General features: G+C 41.7%; 1 pseudogene; it reads left to right on the forward strand.

Moving 5' to 3' along the window:
* The first annotated feature begins 15,655 nt into the window (after window positions 1-15,655).
* Window positions 15,656-17,039, forward strand: LOC135232775 (zinc finger protein 221-like; annotated as a pseudogene).
* Window positions 17,040-18,720: the final 1,681 nt, after the last annotated feature.

Raw genomic sequence — 18,720 nt, forward strand, 5'->3', positions numbered from 1 at the left:
AATTAGATCACTGAAACAATAGAAGTATTTTCAACTTGCTTTGCCATTTTATTTAGAGCCAAGTATACTGTCAAAAAGGAAAGGAAGATATACAGAAATTGATATTCTGCATTTTAGAAAGTATTCTGTTTTATTTTTGGTGAAAATACATGCAGGAAACTCCACTTCCATTCAACAGTTTCTGGACATAGTGATCACTGACGTTGGTTACTGTCATGGATTGAATTGTGTCCCCCAAAAATATGTGTATTAGTTTGACTAGACCATGATTCTCAGTATTGTGTGTGTCCACCATTTTGTCCCCTGATGTGATTTTCCTATGTGTTGTAAATCCTATCACTGTGATGTTAATGAGATGGATTAGCGGTAGTTATGTTGATGAGATATAAAAGAGAGAAGCAAGCGGAGAGACAGAGGGACGTCACACTGCCAAGAAAGAAGCACCAGCAACACAGCGCATCCTCTGGACCCAAGGTCCCTGTGCTGAGAAGCTTCTAGTCCAGGAGAAGACTGATCCCAAGGACCTTCCTCCAGAGCCAACAGAGAGAGAAAGCCTTCCCCTAGGAGCTGATGCCCTGAATTCAGACTTGTAACCTACTAGACTGTGAGAAAATAAACTTATCTTTGTTAATGCCATCCACTTGTGATATATCTGTTATAGCAGCCCTAGATAACTAAGACAGTTACATTCTTCAAGCTGTGTCGACATTCTCCTTGCTTTTATTTTAGTTGTTTTACTCCCATTGACATAAAGTCCCTGTGCTCCAACCTTCTCCTGTATGCTTTACAATAGCTGCTGTCTGTTTTGACTTATGAAGCAATTTTTTAAAAGAACCCAATACTCACTGGTGACACTCTTTACTTTTTAAGTTAAACTGTTGCTTAGTCTAAAGTTGACTTCAGGGGATAGTATCACTTCAAGGTTTGAAGAGTAACTTAGGGCAATAGTCTCGGGGACTCATCCAGCCTTAATAGGTCCAATAAGTCAGTAACTCATTTTGCTTTATGGCTGAATAGTATTCCATTGTATGTGTGTACCATGTTTTGCTTATCCCCCATACGTTGAGGGGCACTTAGGTTCTTTCTACCTTTTTGCTGTTGTAAATAGTGGATATTCTGCATTATTTAGAACTGGTAAATAAAGATATCAGTTCTGTGGTGCAAATGACTTTCCTGGCTACCTGAATTAAATCAAACATCACAGGTTCATGAGCCCACAGTCCTCCACAAAACTACTCATACTTCAGACACCTGCAGCAAACATGGCACCAACATCACTTTTGACCAACTAATTACAAATTCTGTGATTCTAACTACTCTGTTGCTTCAGTAATACGTTAAAATATCTCATACAACTCAAGTCTATACTTAAAATAACAGTTCTCTTATAGGATAAACTTTCAAATCAAACCCAGCCAAAGGGAAAGAGGCATAGGGTGAGGTATAGAAATATACTCATGAGGAATCTTCCCTTGTCCCAAAGACAGTCCACACTCCTGGCGTATCCACATGTAACAGTATGAAGAATATTGTCAACCATGAAAGCTCACCTACGTTTGTTGTCTGGGATGCTTGTTGGGATTTCTTTAACCCACCCAACCCAGTGCCGTCGAGTCGATTCTGACTCATAGCGACCCTATAGGACAGAGTAGGACTGTGTTATAGAGTTTCTAAGGAGCACCTGGCGGATTTGAACTGCTGACCGTTTGGTTAGCAGCTGTAGCATTTAACTACTACGCCACCAGGGTTTCCTGGGATTCTTTACATAGGCATAAATGATTAAATCAAGGCCACATGATTGAACTCAACATCAAGTGACTCTCGTGTCCTGGAAGTTGGGCTGGTATCATGTGAGTCAAAGGTGCAAACCGCTGATCACATAGTTGGTCTTCTGGTGTGTCCATTCCCCATCCTGGGTCTTGTTAATATAAACTACCTGGTGTGGTCCCAGAGGGCCATCAGGAATAACAGTGGAAATTCCAAGGGCTTAGTATCTACCTGCCAGGAGCCGGGGACATATGCTGACCAAATTCACGGTTTCCCTCTTGGGTTTCATACCTGGAATATTATGCAGCCATGAAATGGGTTAAAATAGGTAACACTTATGATAATAATTCAAATAGTAATAGCTGTCATGTATTGCGTACTTATTCTGTACCACAAACTGTTACAAGTGATGTATATACATTTATATGTTTTTTTATGTGTATATTTCTTTGTTTATCTTTGAAAGAATCTTCTAATGCACAAAGCTGTATACAAATTTGAAACTAAGGTATGTGGAGAACTAGTTGAAGGTCACCTGACAAGCAACGGACAAATCACTGGAATATGGCCTCAGGCATGGTAGCTATAACTAGTGCATTGAATGTTGGAATTTATGGATGTGGGTTGTACCTTCAGAGTTCAGGGGAGGCAGTACATACCTGTCCAAGACAGGTTACCAGAAGCTTACTAGTCTGGCAGACATAAAAGAAAATTTTACCAAAGTGTGTGTGTGATAGGAGGGTGGTAAGTGCTATCAAATACTGTTGGAATTAAATTGCTAAGCTTTTCTGAGGCAGTTGGCAATATGAATCAAAAAGTAAACCATGTATGTCCCAGCATGCAACATTTAGAGTTCTAGGGGTTTGAGGGCACCAAGTAAAAATACAAGGGCTTTCATTCATTGTCACTCTCTGGGTGAAACTAGGGAAAATCCATGTATGTGATTAGCAGGATAGAAGGAGAAAGTCTGGGAGATCTACACATTGACTCACATTCCCCTAAATCTGTAACAATTTCCCACCATCCTCCCAGCTTTTTCAAGTTGGTGATAGTTCTAAGACAGGGTATACTTGTGCTTGATGTTGTAGGAAGCAGTAACATTCAAGGACGTGGCTGTGGTCTTCACTGAGGAAGCGCTGGGGCTGCTGGAGTCTGCCCGGAGGAAGCTGTACCAAGATATGATGGTTGAGAACTTCAGGAACCGGGTCTCTGTAGGTAAGAACAGCAACTCTCAGGAGTGTCTCTAAAATGCTCAGATTTTCAAGGCTTTGAATGGTCATGGAGTGGTCACCTGAGTTTGGGAAACTGGCTCTCCTACCAACAAGTATTCATGAAATAAAATAGAAGGAAGAAACACATTGCAGCACAAACATAAGTAGTGTGAGAGCCAATGTGAGAAAGTAGACATTGACTTTGAGGTAGGTCAACCTATACATAATACGTATTTATGCATATTTGTCTAGATCTTGAAGTAAATGGCATTTCTTCAACTGTGTCGTCTTAAAAAAACGTTTATGAAATACTGCTTGTGCTTACTTGATGAGTATGCAGTAGGAATAGAAAATTCCAGTAAATTGTACCTGTAGTGTATCCATTTTAGACAGGTAGTTTTGATGTTCACAGGCCTCTAAGCCTTTAAACATGGGGAAAAAAAGGCTTTTGATGATTGTGATGGTTAAGATTCTGAGTCAACTTGGCTGGTTTGCAATTCATATGATGTTGTGATTACTTCCATGTTGAGATTTGGCATAATACGATCACCCCCATGATGGGATCTGCTATGAGTAGCCAGTCAGTTGAAAGGGAGTTTCCTTGAGCATGTGGCCTGCATCAAATCTACGTGGACATTTTGGCAAGGCTCTTGGGCTTTTGCTCACTTTGAATCCTACATCAGGCTCCTGTTTGTCTGACCTCTGGTTCTTGGGACTTGAGCTAGCAGCTTACCTGCTCTCTTGCCTGACGATCTTGGGATTCATTGATCTTCACAGCCTGCGAGCAATAGCCCTGCTCTCTGACCTGCCGATCTTGGGTTCACCAGTCCCTGCAGCTATGTCAATCAGGAGAAGCTTCCAGCCTGACTCACGGATTTGGGATGTTCCAGTCTGTACAACCATATAAGCCATTTCCTTGATGTAAATCTCTAAATATATTTACACGCTTTACTGATTTTCCTTTTCTAGAGGACCCAGGCTAAGACAATGATGAAAGACAGCAACCCAAAGAGAAGGGAATTCAGATCAGAATCAGCCACTTGGAATCCTTGCAGATCATTGTCCATCTGTTTTACCTTCTACCTTGTCTGTTGCCTTTGCCCTAATCGAAACTGCAAACCTTTCTCCTCGATGACTACAAGTGCCGGTATACTGATTGCTCCACTTGTAACCTTACCCTCCTGAATTGTTTTGTCATTTAGAGGCCAGTGTGACCCATGAGAAATATATGTTGAATTAAGTCATTACTCTAAATGCTTGATGGCTTCTTTTGTTCCTTAGAGTTACAGCCTTGTAAAGTGGTTCATAGAGTCCTACATTGTATGGTCTTCAGGCCCTACTTTCTCTCTGAATACATTATCAATCTTCCTACCTCTTTCTCAGTGTGTACTTGCCACATTGTCCTTGTTTGTCAGATGTTCCAAATATGTATTAGTCTCCTATTGCTGCTATAAAAAATTTCTATAATCCAGTGGCTTAAAACAATGCAAACTGATTATCTTACAGTTCTGTAGGTCTGATATCCAACTTGGGTTTCACTGTGCTAAAATCAAGATGTCAGTTGGTCTGCTTTTTTTTCTGGAGGATGTAGGGGAAAATCCATTTCCTTGCCTTTTTAAGCTTCTAGAAGCTGCCAAATTCCCTGGCTTCTGGTCGCCATCCTCCATTTGCAAACTGAGCAACATTCATCACTTTGTCCATTCTTCTGTACTCAAATTTCCCTCTCATTCTCCTACCTCACTCTTCCACTTTTATGGGCTCTTTTCAGTACATTGAGCCCACCAGATATTGTAGGGCAATCTTCCTGTTTTAAGGTTTGCTGATTAGCAACTTTAATTTCTCTTTGCCATGTGTGGTGAAATAAGTTTGTATATGTGGCCTTTTGCTTTGGTTCTATGGGAAAACAGCTAATAAGATTTTTCCCCTAAGCCCTGAGGAGTTAACTTTACCCTAGTTTTCTGCCCCTTGAGGGTTTGTTACTTTTGTTCAGGTTGATTGACATTTCCTGGGTAAGTTGTAAACAACTTGGGTTGATACACTCTGCCTGGCCCTGGGCTGCAACCTGCCCTGTAATTGGTATGTACCTTGCTGGGATTACTCAATCGACTATAGAAATGAGATGTGTTATAGCCCTGTTGTGTCTGTGGCCTTCCAAGAGGAATGAGAGGATTGGTCAGTTCGTGGCCTTGATGGGAGCACCATACCTGGAAACTGACAAGGAGTTGTGTATATAAGCAGCCAGACCCACAGAGATTTAGAGACAGAAAGAAGCAAGAAGAGAAGCAGAAGGAGGAAAGCAGAAAGGAGGAGAGAGAGTGGAGGCAAGGAAATTCCTAAAAGAGCTATTAACACTTGTCAAGGGCTTTAACACTGAAAACAGCAAGAGGCCCAGAAGGGGACCAGGGACAGAGCCAGTGGCAACAGGCCTGAAAAGAGTCCATTGGCAGAACTGGTGGTAACAGATGGCAGGATCAAGAGGACTCTGTTCTAAGGGGACGAGAGGAGAATGTCCTCAGGGGTTGAGAAGAGATTGTCCTCGGAGCTCCAAGATGACTCTGTCCTCAGGAGGCTGAGATGAGACCAAGGCCTGTCTTCAGGGCTTAGAGGAGGCCTACACGACCCAGAGGAGATGGGAGAACTGTCCTACACTAAAGAAGTGAGACTTTGCCTGCATGCTTCCTGATCCTAGTTCCTGAGTTACAGCCTGTTAATTCTGATCCCGAGTTGTTCCCTGTAGTCTTAGGCTGGGTTCTCTAGACAACCAAAACCAGTAAAGTGTATAAATATACATATAGAAAAATTTATATCAAGGAAACAGCTCACATGATTGTAGAGGCTGAAAGGTCCCAAGTCTGTGGATCAGGATAGAGGCTTCTCTCGATTCATGTAGCACAGGGGCTGGTGAACCCACGATGGGCACATCGGAGAGCAGGGCTCTTGCTCACAGGCTGTGAAGATCAACGAATTCCAAGGTCGGCAGGCAAGACCGCAAGGCTTCTTCTGATTCAAGTAGCTGCAGGGGCTGGCAAACCCAAGATCGACAGATTGCCTAGCAGGGCTCCTGCTCACAGGCTGAGAAGATCAACACATTCCAAGATCGGCAGATAAGCTGATAGCTCAAGTCCCAAGAGCCAGAGGTCAGAAGAATAGGAGGCAGCGGCAGGATCCAAAATAGGCAAAAGCCAGAATGTCCACTTATATTCAGATGCAGGCCACACACCAAAGGAAACTCCTTCAACTGACTGGCCGCTCACAGGAGATCCCATCATGGGGTAATCACATATAAACACTGAGAATCATGGCCCAGCCAAGTTGACACAGTATTTTTTTTTTTTTAATTGTGCTTTAGGTGAATGTTTACAGCTGAAGTTAGTTTCTCATACAAAAATTTATACACACAATGTTACGTGACCCTAGTTGCCGTCCGCATAATCTGACTGTATATTTCTCCTTTCTACCCGAGATTTCCCGTGTCCATTCAACCAACTCTTGTCCCTTTCTGCCCTCTCATCTTGCCTCCAGACAGGAGCTGTCTAGTATCATTTTATGTCCCATAGTCCAGTCTGTTCTTTCTCTGGAGAGTTGGCTTCGTGAATGGTTTCAGCTCTGGGCTAACAAAGTCCAGGGGCCCTGTCTTCTAGGGTTTCTCCAGTCTCAGTCAGACCATCAAGTCTGGTTTTTTTTTTTAACTAGAATTTGAGTTGTGCACCCCACTTCTCTCCTGCACTGTGAGGGACTCTCTGTTATGTTCCCTGTCATGGTAGTTGGTAGCCAGGGACCAACTAGTTCCTCTGGTCTCAGGCTGATAGAGTCTCTGGTTTATGTGGCCCCTTTTGTCTCTTGGGCTAATATTTTCCTTGTGTCTTTGGTGTTGTTCATTCTTCCTTGCTCCAGGTGGGTTGGAACCAAGTGGTGCATCCCAGATGGCCATTCACTAGCTTTTAAGATGTCAGACACCACTTACCAACGTGAGATGTAGAACACTTTCTTAATAAACTCCGTTATGCCAGTTGACCTAGGTGTCCCCCAAAACCATGGTCCCCAGACCTCTTCCCCTGCTACATTGTCCTTTAAAGTGTTTGATTGTGTTCAGGAAACTTCATAGCTTTTGGTTTAGTTCATTGGTGACACACAATCTTAACCATCACACTTCTTTTTAATAAACCATTTAATTTTAAGTATGGTCTGTGAATTTTTAGGGCCATTGCAATGGATTATCAAACCTTAAAGAGAGGTAGAAAATACTATGGGAGGGACAGTTGGTGTCAGAATTGGTAAAAAGTTTGGTGAGTGGAGATATGTTTGACCTCCACCTCATAGGGATGATCTTTGGGTGGATCCTGGTAATTATCCCCCCAGCAGTTAGATAGGTTCTGATGCCATTATTACCACTATGGCCATCTTAGACTGTGGAACCTAACATAATCTCAACGTTTGGAATTAGGATATGAAAATCTTTGTGGGACCATTATTTTGCCTACTGTTTCTGCTTCACACTCCCTTTATGCTCTCTCTCTGCCTGGAATACTCGTTCACCTAAAATATTCCTGGCCCCCTTCCTTACTTCATTCAAGTCTTTACTCAGTTTTAATATCTTGAGAGAAGCATTCTCTATTTATTGTATTTAAAATACCATACCCTTTTTACTCTCCTTGCCCTGTCTTATTTTGTCATACATGTTTTTTGTTTATTTGCTTATCACCTATCTCTCCCACTGAAATGTTATCTCCAGGAGTTAAAGACTTTTGTCTGATTTGTTTATTACTCTCCTCTCAGTGCCTGTAATTGTCCTTGTACATGGCAGGTATCTGTACATATTTTTTTACTTAAGTAAGGGATGAGTTAATATGCAGGGAGACCTCACTGTCTCCTTCTGTCATGGCTACAGCTAACACCAAAACCCGTTGCTGTCGAGGGGATTCCAACTCATAGTGACCCTATAGGACACAGTAGAACTGCCCCATAGGGATTCCAAGGAGCACCGATGGATTTGAACTGCCAATCATTTGGTTAGCAGCCTTAGCTTTTAACCACTGTGCCACCAGGGTTTCCATAGCTAACAGGTGATTCATAAACCAGAGTGAATGAGGCTGTTATAAAACATTTTGTATCTTCTGATGAACGCTTAGCCAAATTCTACCTTTTTAAGTGCACTTTTGGTGAGTGCATGTTTGTGTGTATGCCCTTGACCCACATCCTAGGGAAACATTTAAACATTGTGATGTGACCATGCTGAGTATCATACTTTCCCTGTGGCTTTTTTGGAGCCTTCCATAGGGGAGCATATTGTTGTTGTTAGGTGCCGTCGAGTTGGTTCCGACTCATAGCGACGCTATGCACAACAGAACAAAACACTGCCCGGTCCTGCGCCATCCTTACAATCGTTGTTATGCTTGAGCTCATTGTTGAGCCACTGTGTCAATCCACCTTGTTGAGGGTCTTCCTCTTTTCCGCTGACCATGTACTCTGCCAAGCATGATGTCCTTCTCCGTGGACTGATCCCTCCTGACAACATGTCCAAAGTATGTAAGATGCAGTCTCGCCATCCTTGCCTCTAAGGAGCATTCTGGCCATACTTCTTCCAAGACAGATTTGTTTGTTCTTTTGGCAGTCCGTGGTATATTCAGTATTCTTCACCAACACCACAACTCAAGGGCGTCAACTCTTCTTTGGTCTTCCTTATTCATTGTCCAGCTTTCACATGCATATGATGTGATTGAAAATACCATGGGTTGGGTCAGGCGCACCTTAGTCTTCAAGGTGGCATCTTTGCTCTTCAACACTTTGAAGAGGTCCTTTGCAGCAGATTTACCCAATGCAATGTGTCTTTTGATTTCTTGACTGCTGTTTCTATGGCTGTTGATTGTGCGTCCAAGTAAAATGAAATCCTTGACAACTTCAATCTTTTCTCCGTTTATCATGATGTTGCTCATTGGTCCAGTTGTGAGGATTTTTGTTTTCTTTATGTTGAGTTGCAGCCCATACTGAAGGCTCTGGTCTTTGATCTTCATTAGTAAGTGCTTCAAGTCCTCTTCACTTTCAGCAAGCAAGGTTGTGTCATCTGCATAACGCAGGTTGTTAATGAGTCTTCCTCCAATCCCGATGCCCCGTTCTTCATTTAGTCCAGCTTCTCGTATTATTTTAGGGGGCTCATACACATTTCTAAAAATCAATACTTTTTTATTTGAAGATCTTGATGTGTGTTCTGAAACAGTTCCTCCACAGAGGCGTTAAAAATCTCTCTTTCCATCTTGAGAAATAGTATAAACTGAGAAGAACACATACTTTTGTGGTTACGAGGAGGGGAGGGAGGGAGGGTGGGAGAGGGTTGTTTACTGATTAATTAGTAGATAAGAACTGCTTTAGGTGAAGGGAAGGACAATACTCAGTACCTGGAAGGTCAGCTCAACTGGACTGGACCAAAAGCAAAGAAGTTTCCGGGATAAAATGAATGCTTCAAAGGTCAGCGGAGCAAGGGTGGGGGTTTGGGAACCATGGTTTAAGGGGACTTCTAAGTCAATTGGCAAAATAATTCTATTATGAAAACATTCTGCATCCCACATTGAAATGTGGCATCTGGGGTCTTAAATGCTAACAAGCGGTCATCTAAGATGCATCAATTGGTCTCAATGCACCTGGATCAAAGGATAATGAAGAACACCGAGGTCACACGATAACTAAGAGCCCAAGAGACAGAAAGGGCCACATGAACCAGAGACCTACATCATCCTGAGACCAGAAGAACTAGTTGGTGCCCGACCACAACCAGTGACTGCCCTGCCAGGGAGCACAACAGAGAACCCCTGAGGGAGCAGGAGATCGGTAGGATGCAGACCCCAAATTCTCACAAAAAGACCATACTTAATGGTCTGACTGAGACTAGAGGAATCCCTGTGGTCATGGTCCCCAAACCTTCTCTTGGCCCAGGACAGGAACCATTCCCGAAGGCAACTCATCAGACATGAAAGGGACTGGACAGTGGGTAGGAGAGAGATGCTGATGAAGAGTGAGCTATTTATATCAGGTGGACACTTGAGACTGTGTTGGCATCTCCTGTCTGGAGGGGGGATGGGAGGATAGAGAGAGTTGGAAGCTGGCAAAAATGTCACAAAAGGAGAGACTGGAAGGGCTGACTCATTAGGGGGAGAGCAAGTGGGAGTATGGAGTAAGGTGTATATAAACTTATATGTGACAGTCTGACTTGATTTGTAAACGTTCACTTGAAGCTCAATAAAAGTTAATAAAAAAAAAAAATCTCTCTTTCCAGAGGTCTCAGACAATAACCAAGCAAGTGTAATTTACCTTGAAAGATTCGACAGCTGATGCCTATTTGCTTCTTCAAAGTCCACATCCTCTGAATGGATAAATAAATTATGGTATGTTCATACAATGGAATACTACGCATCGATAAGAAACAGTGAGGAATCTGTGAAACATTTCATAACATGGAGGAACCTGGAAGGCAATATGCTAAGTGAAATTAGTCAGTTGCAAAAGGACAAATATTGTGTAAGACCACTATTATAAGAACTTGAGAAATAGTTTAAACTGAGAAGAAAACATTCTTTTGTGGTTACGAGAGCGGGGAGGCAGGGAGGGTAGGAGAGGAGCATTCACTAATTAGGTAGTAGATAAGAACTACTTTAGGTGAAGGGAAAGACAGCACACAATACAGGGGAGGTCAGCACAATTGGACTAAACCAAAAGCAAAGAAGTTTCCTGAATAAACTGAATGCTTCGAAAGCCAGTGTAGCAAGGGCAGGGGCCTGGGGACCATGGTTTCAGGGGACATCTAAGTCAGTTGGCATAATAAAATCTATTAAGAAAACATTCTGCATCCCACTTTGAAGGGTGGCATCTGAGGTCTTAAACGCTAGCAAGCAGCCATCTGAGATGCATCAATTGGCCTCAACCCACCTGGATCAAAGGAGCATGAAGAACACCAAGGACACAAGGTGATTATGAGCCCAAGAGACAGAAAGTGCCACATGAACCAGAGACTACATCATCCTGAGACCAGAAGAACTAGATGGTGCCTGGCTACAACCGATGACTGTCCTGACAGGGAACACAACAGAGAACCCCTGAGGGAGCAGGAGAGCAGTGGGATGCAGACCCCAAATTCTCATAAGACCAGACTTAATGGTCTGACTGAGACTGGAAGGACCCCGGTGGTCATGGCCCCCAGACCTTCTGTTGGCCCAGGACAGGAACCATTCCCGGAGCCAACTCTACAGACATGAATTGGACTGGACAATGGGTTGGAGATGGATGCTGGTGAGGAGTGAGCTTCTTGGACCAGGTGGACACTTGAGACTATGTTGGTATCTCCTGCCTGGAGGGGAGATGAGAGGGTGGAGGGGGTTAGAAGCTGGTGAAATGGATACGAAAAGAGAGATGAAAGGGAGAGAGCAGACTGTCTCATTAGGGGGAGAGTAATTGGGAGTGTGCAGCAAGGTGTGTATGGTTTTTTGTGTGAGAGACTGACTTGATTTGTTAACTTTGACTTAAAGCACAATAAAAATTATTAAAAAGAAAAAAAAGGCCACGTCCTCATCTCCACCCTGGGTCTCCATTACCTGTGCTAAAGGAGGCCACTTTAGGATGAGGGTAACACGAGTCACACAGTTTAGTGTTGCCTGTACTTCTAATCATTTCAGTGTTCAATTTTAATCATTTGATTATTTAAGAACTTGACAAGTATTTCAACCAAACTGTTGTAAAATTTTTGAGCATGAGCCATAGTCAGAAACTGCCTTTCACTTTAAGCAGTGGAAACATTTCGTGTGTATGTAGATTTGTGTATGAGCTGAGAAATCATTTACTACGTATCTTAGTTATCTAGTGCCGCTATAACAGAAATACCACAAGTGGATGGCTTTAACAAACATAAGTTTACCCTCTCACAGTTAAGGAGTGTAGAGGTCTGAATTCAGGGTGTCACCTCCAAAGGAATGCTTTTTCTTCTTGTTGGCTCTGGGGGAATGTCCTTGTCATCAGTTCTTCCTGTGGTTTAGGAGCTTCTCAGTGAAGGAACCCAGGTCCAAAGGATGTGTTCTGCTCCTGGCTCTTCTTTCTTGGGAGTAGGAGTTTCCTCCCTTCTCTACTCCCTTCTGTCTTTTATATCTCGAAAGAGATTGACTCAAGATATAGCCTAATCCTATAGATTGTGTCCTGCCTCATGAACATAAGTGCCTCTAATCCAGCTTCATTAACATCATAGAGGTTAGGAATTACATTATGAGGGAAAATTACATTAGATCACAGAATGGAGGACAACTGCACAATACTGGAAATCATGGCCTAGCCAAATTGATACATATATTTGGGGGACATAATTCAATCCATGACACTAAGTGATACCTTTTTGTTTGTGATTGTGCTCTGATATTTCCTGTCCTGTTTTTTTCTTTTTAAATGCTAATTAAAAACCTTAAATTTATTTTACAGCACCCTAATGGTCTGCAGTCCCCAATTTGAAAAACTGTTGTGACCAGTCAATTTATCTACTTTAAAAAGATACAGTTCGAAAGCCTCAGAAGGAACCGGTATATAGGCTCTCATGCTTTCCTTTACTGATGGGATTCTTGCCACCTTGAGATTCTCTCATCAGCAGCATCACTGATGGTGTTATCACTGTGTCTAGTACAGCATTTCAGTTCCCAGCAAAAGTGGTTTCCTGCCCCTTTCCTATTTTAGATAACTTACTTGGAAAAGTTTTCTGTTCCTTTGACTTGGCTTAAACGCTCACAAAAGAGTCAAACAGGGATCTATTTACTCATTGAACCTTCACGCATGGCACGTACCATTCTCGACAGTGGTTATAAAGTATGCAACAGTATAAACGCTTGTCCTCATTGATATTGCTTTGTAGACAGAAAGACATACAATAAACAAAAAGGACCTAGATAGCATGTCAGATTGTCATAAGTCCTCTCTAAAACATACACAGATTCAAAGGGGATGGAAATTGCGAAAGGTGAATTGGCTGCAAACAGGGTTTATTATTTTACATTGAATTCATTGGTGGACTCACAGCTGAGAGAGGCCTCCGATAAGTAAGGAACCATCCATGGAAGTATCTTTTCTGCGCAGAGTACCAGGCATAATATAACTCCCTCTGTGGGATTGGCTTTCAGTAAATTGCACTGTTAACCGAATAATTTATTTTATAAAGATCAACACAAAGCTTGTCCTTATGAGGCAGAGGTTAAAGATGTCCCAAATGTCCAACTTTTCCAAGCCTCTGTACCACTCCATCATGTCTATCATCAACTATTCCCTCTCCCTTCAGCACTGTCCCTCCTGTTTTTAGGTTTCCTAATTTGCTGCAACCTCTCGTAGAACTCAAGAACTGTATAAATTCGTGGGTGAGGTGGAGCCTTCTCCTTGGCCCTCATTCTTTGTCCAAAGACACTCAATTTTCTTGTTCCGTGGCCTGGAAACTCATTATCTCCTGCCTGTCTCTCCTGCTGGTTTCTCCTTCTTTGGTGGTGGTGAGCAATTCTCTCTGCTTTGGAATTGGCTCTCTAAGGCAAACTGGCCAGTCCCCTTGCTGAGCTACAATTATCTTATTTGCACAGCCCTGCCCAGTCACCTGGGTGGGAGTTACAAGACCGTGATGAGAAAAAAGGCCGTACTAAATAATTCATCACACCACAGTTGTGTTCTATTCTTTTCTGTCTCTGTTGTGAAAGATTAGCTTGCAGAGGTTGATTTTTTTCTGTGGAGATCATGAAGGTCTGCATTACTGTCAGTTTTCAGAATACTGTATGTCATCACTTAAACTTTCTTTCATCTTCTTGCTCTTGGAGGAACCTTCTTAGCAGGTGCTAAAGGACCACTCTGATTTTATGCTACATTTTTTTCAGTAAGGGATAATGCATATTTCTCTCAAACCTGCAAGTTATTGCCGCCATTCCAGGGCCCCTCGGTTCCTTATGCATTGGTATAATTTTCTAATATAACATGTGCATCAGAGTTATATCCTTTTATGATACCTATTCAGTTTGTATGCTGAGCAAATAATCCAAGAAGCTGGACTATATGAAGAAGAATGGGGCATCAGGATTCGAGGAAGACTTATTAACGTTATGCAGATGACACAACCTTGCTTGCTGAAAATGAAGAAGACTTAAAACACTTACTGATGAAGACCAAAGACCACAGCCTTCAGTATGGATTACATTCCTCACAGCTGGACCAATAAGCAACATCATGGTAAATGGAGAAAAGATTGAAGTTGTCAAGGATTTCATTTTACTTGGATCCACAATCAACACCCATGGAAGTAGCAGTCAAGAAATCAAAAGGTTCACTGCACTGGGCAAATCTGCTGAAAAAGTGCTGAGAAGCAAAGATGTCACCTTGAAGACTAAGGTATGTCTGACCCAAGCCATGGTATTTTCAGTTGTATCATGTGCATGTGAAAGCTGGACAATGAATAAGGAAGACCGAAGAAGAATTGACACCTTTTAATTATGGTGTTGGCGAAGAATATTGAATATACCATGGACTGCCAAAAGAATGAACAAATCTGTCTTGGAAGAAGTACTACCAGAATGCTCCTTAGAAGCAAGGATGGCAAGACTGCATTTTACATACTTTGGACATGTTGTCAGGAGGGATCAGTCCCTGGAGAAGGACATCATGCTTGGTAAAGTACAGGGTCAGTGGAGAAGAGGAAGACCCTCCACGAGATGGATTGACACAGTGGCTGCAACAATGGGTTCAAGCATAACAACGACTGTAAGGATGGCGCAGGACCAGGCAGTGTTTCATTCTGTGGTACACAGGGTCGCTGTGAGTTGTAATGGACTCAACAGCACCTGACAACAACAATTAACCCAAGATAACATTGTACACAGACTAGTTAAATGTTTGCTAACCCAAAGAGGCTGCTTTTAATTGACTATCCCTACAGGGAGAAAAGTGACATCTTCCTCTGTAAAATTTCCTTAAAGGTACTTTTTTGCAGTTAATTCAGAAGATTACTGTTATGGATTAAATTGTGGCCCCCCAAAATATGAGCTGTAAAGTCTAACCTGTACACCTTTGGTTTTGGAGCCCTGTTGGCACAATGGTTAAGTGTTTCATTTTTAACTCAAAGGTCAGTGGTTCGAACCCAGCAGCCACGCCATGTAGCAGTCTACTTCTGTAAACATTATGGCCTTGTCACCCCTATGGGGCAGTTCTACTCTGTCCCATAGCATTGTTGTAAGTGGGATTTGACTCAGTGGCAACAGTTGTTTTTCTTAATTTTTTTTTTTAATACCTGTGGTTATAATCCCATCTGGAAATTGTTTGTCTTTGTTAACATTAATGAGGCGGAATTAGTATAGGGCATTTCTTGGGTTATTGTCTTTTGAGGTATAAAGGAGGTTAAACAAGTGACAGAAGCAGAGATGGGGGAAGAGAGATACCAAGCCATCTGAAGATTGCCCAGGAACAGAAGCTCAGGAAAAACAACAAATTTCCTCCAGAGCTGACAGACCTTCCTGTAGAGCCGGCACCCTGAATTCAAACTCCTAGCCTCCTAAACTGTGAGAAGATAAACTTCTGTTAAAGTCACCCACTTGTATTTCTGTTACACCAGCACTAGATAACTAAGATTGCTACTTCAAAAAAAAAAAAAAAAAACCAGAAAGTAAGCAAACATTTGATTGTATTATTTCTTTTCTTTATAATTCTACACTAATTGAAATTGAATAGAAATAGCAACGGGTTAAAAGTTTGTAGTATATTATCAATTTTTAAAATTGAGTCTTTGATTTCTAAGTTGTACTTCCCATAGTTGATTTGGTGAGGTCTAATGGGTCTTATTAATGCTTAATGAGTTGCAAGCCAGTGGACCTCTTGTTGGTTTTTCATAGCATGTAAAGCAGAGGTCATGATATGCAGTGCAAAAGACAAACTGGAAGTTCCCTGGATTCACTAACATCTCATTCCCTGTTCTAAGTGTGAAATCTTAAAAACTCAACAAATATTTTACCTCTCTATATTTATGAATTCCCTTGCCTTACAGGAGACAAGGTCCCAAGTATGATGAAGAGCCACACATGGAGCTTTCCTGCTTGGCAACAAATTACAAGTGACTTAGCCAGGTGTCAAGACTCCATGAAAAACAGTACAAAGTTCTATAAACAAGATGATTCACCCTGCCAGGTTGGGGAATGACTATGTATTCATACAGGAGAGAAGACTTATCAGTGTAATATGTGTACCAAAACATTCAGCGATATGTCTAGCTTTGGTCTTCATCAGTGTTCACACTCAGGAGATAAGTCTGATACATCTAGTGAGTGTGGAAAAGGCTTCTGTTTTGGCTCAGCTCTTTGTAATTATCACAGATTTCACCTAGGTGAGAACTGCTGTAAGTTTGATGAGTGTGGTAAGGAATTTAGTCAGAGCTCACGTCCGCAAAATCATCAAAAAGTCCACATTATAGACAATCCCTACAAATGTGGAGAATGTGGGAAATTGTTCAGTAATAGAGCCACACTTAATGTGCATTGGAAAGGCCACACAGGAGAGAAGCCTTATACTTGTGAGGAATGTGGCAGGACTTTTATGTATCCTTCCCAATTTCAGGCCCATCAGAAAATCCACACTGGAGAGAAACCATACAAATGTGAGGAGTGTAGGAAGAGTTTCAGGATGAAGTTAACAGGTTCATCTGGTAGTCTACACACGAGAAAAACCCTATAAATGTGATGTGTGTGGGAAGGATTTTTGTCAGAGTTCATATATTAAAATCCATCAGAAGAGCCACAATATAGAGAAACCTCATAAATGTGAAGAGTGTGGGCAAGGCTTCAATAACAGTTCAAAACTTAAAGTGCACCAGCTGATCCATACTGGCGAGAAATCATACAAATGTGAAGAGTGTGGGAAAGGCTTCAGCCATAGAGCAAATCTTCAAATTAATTGTAGAATCCACACAGAAGAGAAACCCTGTAATTGTGAAAAGTGTGGAAAGGCCTTCAGGGATGCTTCACAACTTATGACCCATCTGGGAGTCCACAGTGGACAAAAACCATTCAAGTGTGAAGAGTGTGGAAAGTACTTCAGTTGTAGAACAAATCTTCATATTCATCACAGAATCCACATAGGAGAGAAACCCTATAATTGTGAGGAGTGTGAGAAGGGCTTCGGAGTCGCTTCACAACTTCTGACCCATCACAGAATCCACAGTGGAAAAAAAAGTTCAAATGTGAAGAGTGTGGGAAATACTTCAGTAGTAGAAGATATCTGCAAATTCATTGCAAAATGCACGTGGGAGAGAAGCCTTATAATTGTGAGGAATGTGGCAAATGCTTCATTAATCCTTCACATTTTCAGGAACATCAGAGAATCCACACTGGGGAGAAACCATTCAGATGTGATATATGTGGTAAGAACTTCCAGTTTAGGTAATTATTGCAAAACCCACATGAGAGAACAACCATACAAATGTGAGAATTGTGGGAAGAGCTTTCAGTTTCCTTCAATTCTTAATATACATAAGAGGGTCCACACAGGAGAGAAACCATATAATTGTGCAGAGTGTGGGAAATGCTTCATTCAGCTCTCAAGTCTTCACATCCACCAGAGAATCCACAGTGGAGAGAAGCCATTCAAATGTGAAGTGTGTGGGAAGATATTTTGTCAGAAATCACAACTTCAGTGTCACCAGAGAGTTCACTCTAGAGAAAAGCCATACAGATGTGAGGAGTGTGGGAGGAGATTCAAGTGGAGCTATAGTCTAGATAATCATTAGAGGGTCCACACAGGAGAGAAAGCAAATAAGTGGGTAGTAGGGTAATAAGCCATATCTAAAGTCTTAATCAGTATCCACAGTGGAGAGAAGCCATACAAATATGATATATGTGATAAAGTCATTTGTTGAACTTCAGAACTTCACTATCAGTGTAGAATTCATAGAGGGGAAAAGTGTTACAAACATGAGACATGTTGTAAACACTTCCAGTTAAGGTCATACAAGACATCAAAGAATCTGTGGTGGGGGTGAGTTCTATAAAAGTGATGAGAATCAAGGATGTACAGAATCCTCAGAGTAAAGGATTTTTATAAGATGATCTTTTTCAAAAACTCATTTGTAACCAGAATTTTGTGATTATCAGGTTTCATAGGAGAGTGCCCCCTTGTAAGTAGTGCAATAAGGGCTTCAGTCAGAACCTTGACAGTTAGCAAATATCACTCAGGAGATAGGCCTTAGAATAAGAATTTGATCATGTCTTTACAAAAGTATAATGATGGACACATCAAAAGCAATATTCATTAGAACGTAGGCTCCATGGTGCCCTGGTTGTGCAGTGGTTAAGGAGTTGGCTGCCAACCAAAAGGTTGGCAGTTTGAATCTACCAAGCCGCTTCTTGGAAACCCTATGGGCAGTTCTACTATGTCCTGTAGAATTGCTATGAGTGGGAGTTGACTAGACGGCAGTGGGTTTTGGTTTGGATAGGCTCCATGAAGGCTGGGACTTTGCTGATGAAATCTATGCAACCATAACGTGATTACCAGTTCTTAGGTGTGCTCAGTACTTGTTAATGAAAAGAAAAAAATGTACTACATTCAAAAATTCTTTTCAGAATAAGAAACTAAAAAAAAAAAAAAACAAAACCTGTGAAACAATCACTAGGTGAAATGCAGAAAACTATTTAGTATTGAAATCCACAGTATTATTTTGATATTAATTGGTGGCTGTCTTCCTCCTAGTGTCTGTTCTCAAGGCCTCTTATTA

Source organism: Loxodonta africana, chromosome 11, assembly GCF_030014295.1.
Source record: "Loxodonta africana isolate mLoxAfr1 chromosome 11, mLoxAfr1.hap2, whole genome shotgun sequence".
In the NCBI taxonomy this organism is placed as follows: Eukaryota; Metazoa; Chordata; class Mammalia; order Proboscidea; family Elephantidae; genus Loxodonta; species Loxodonta africana.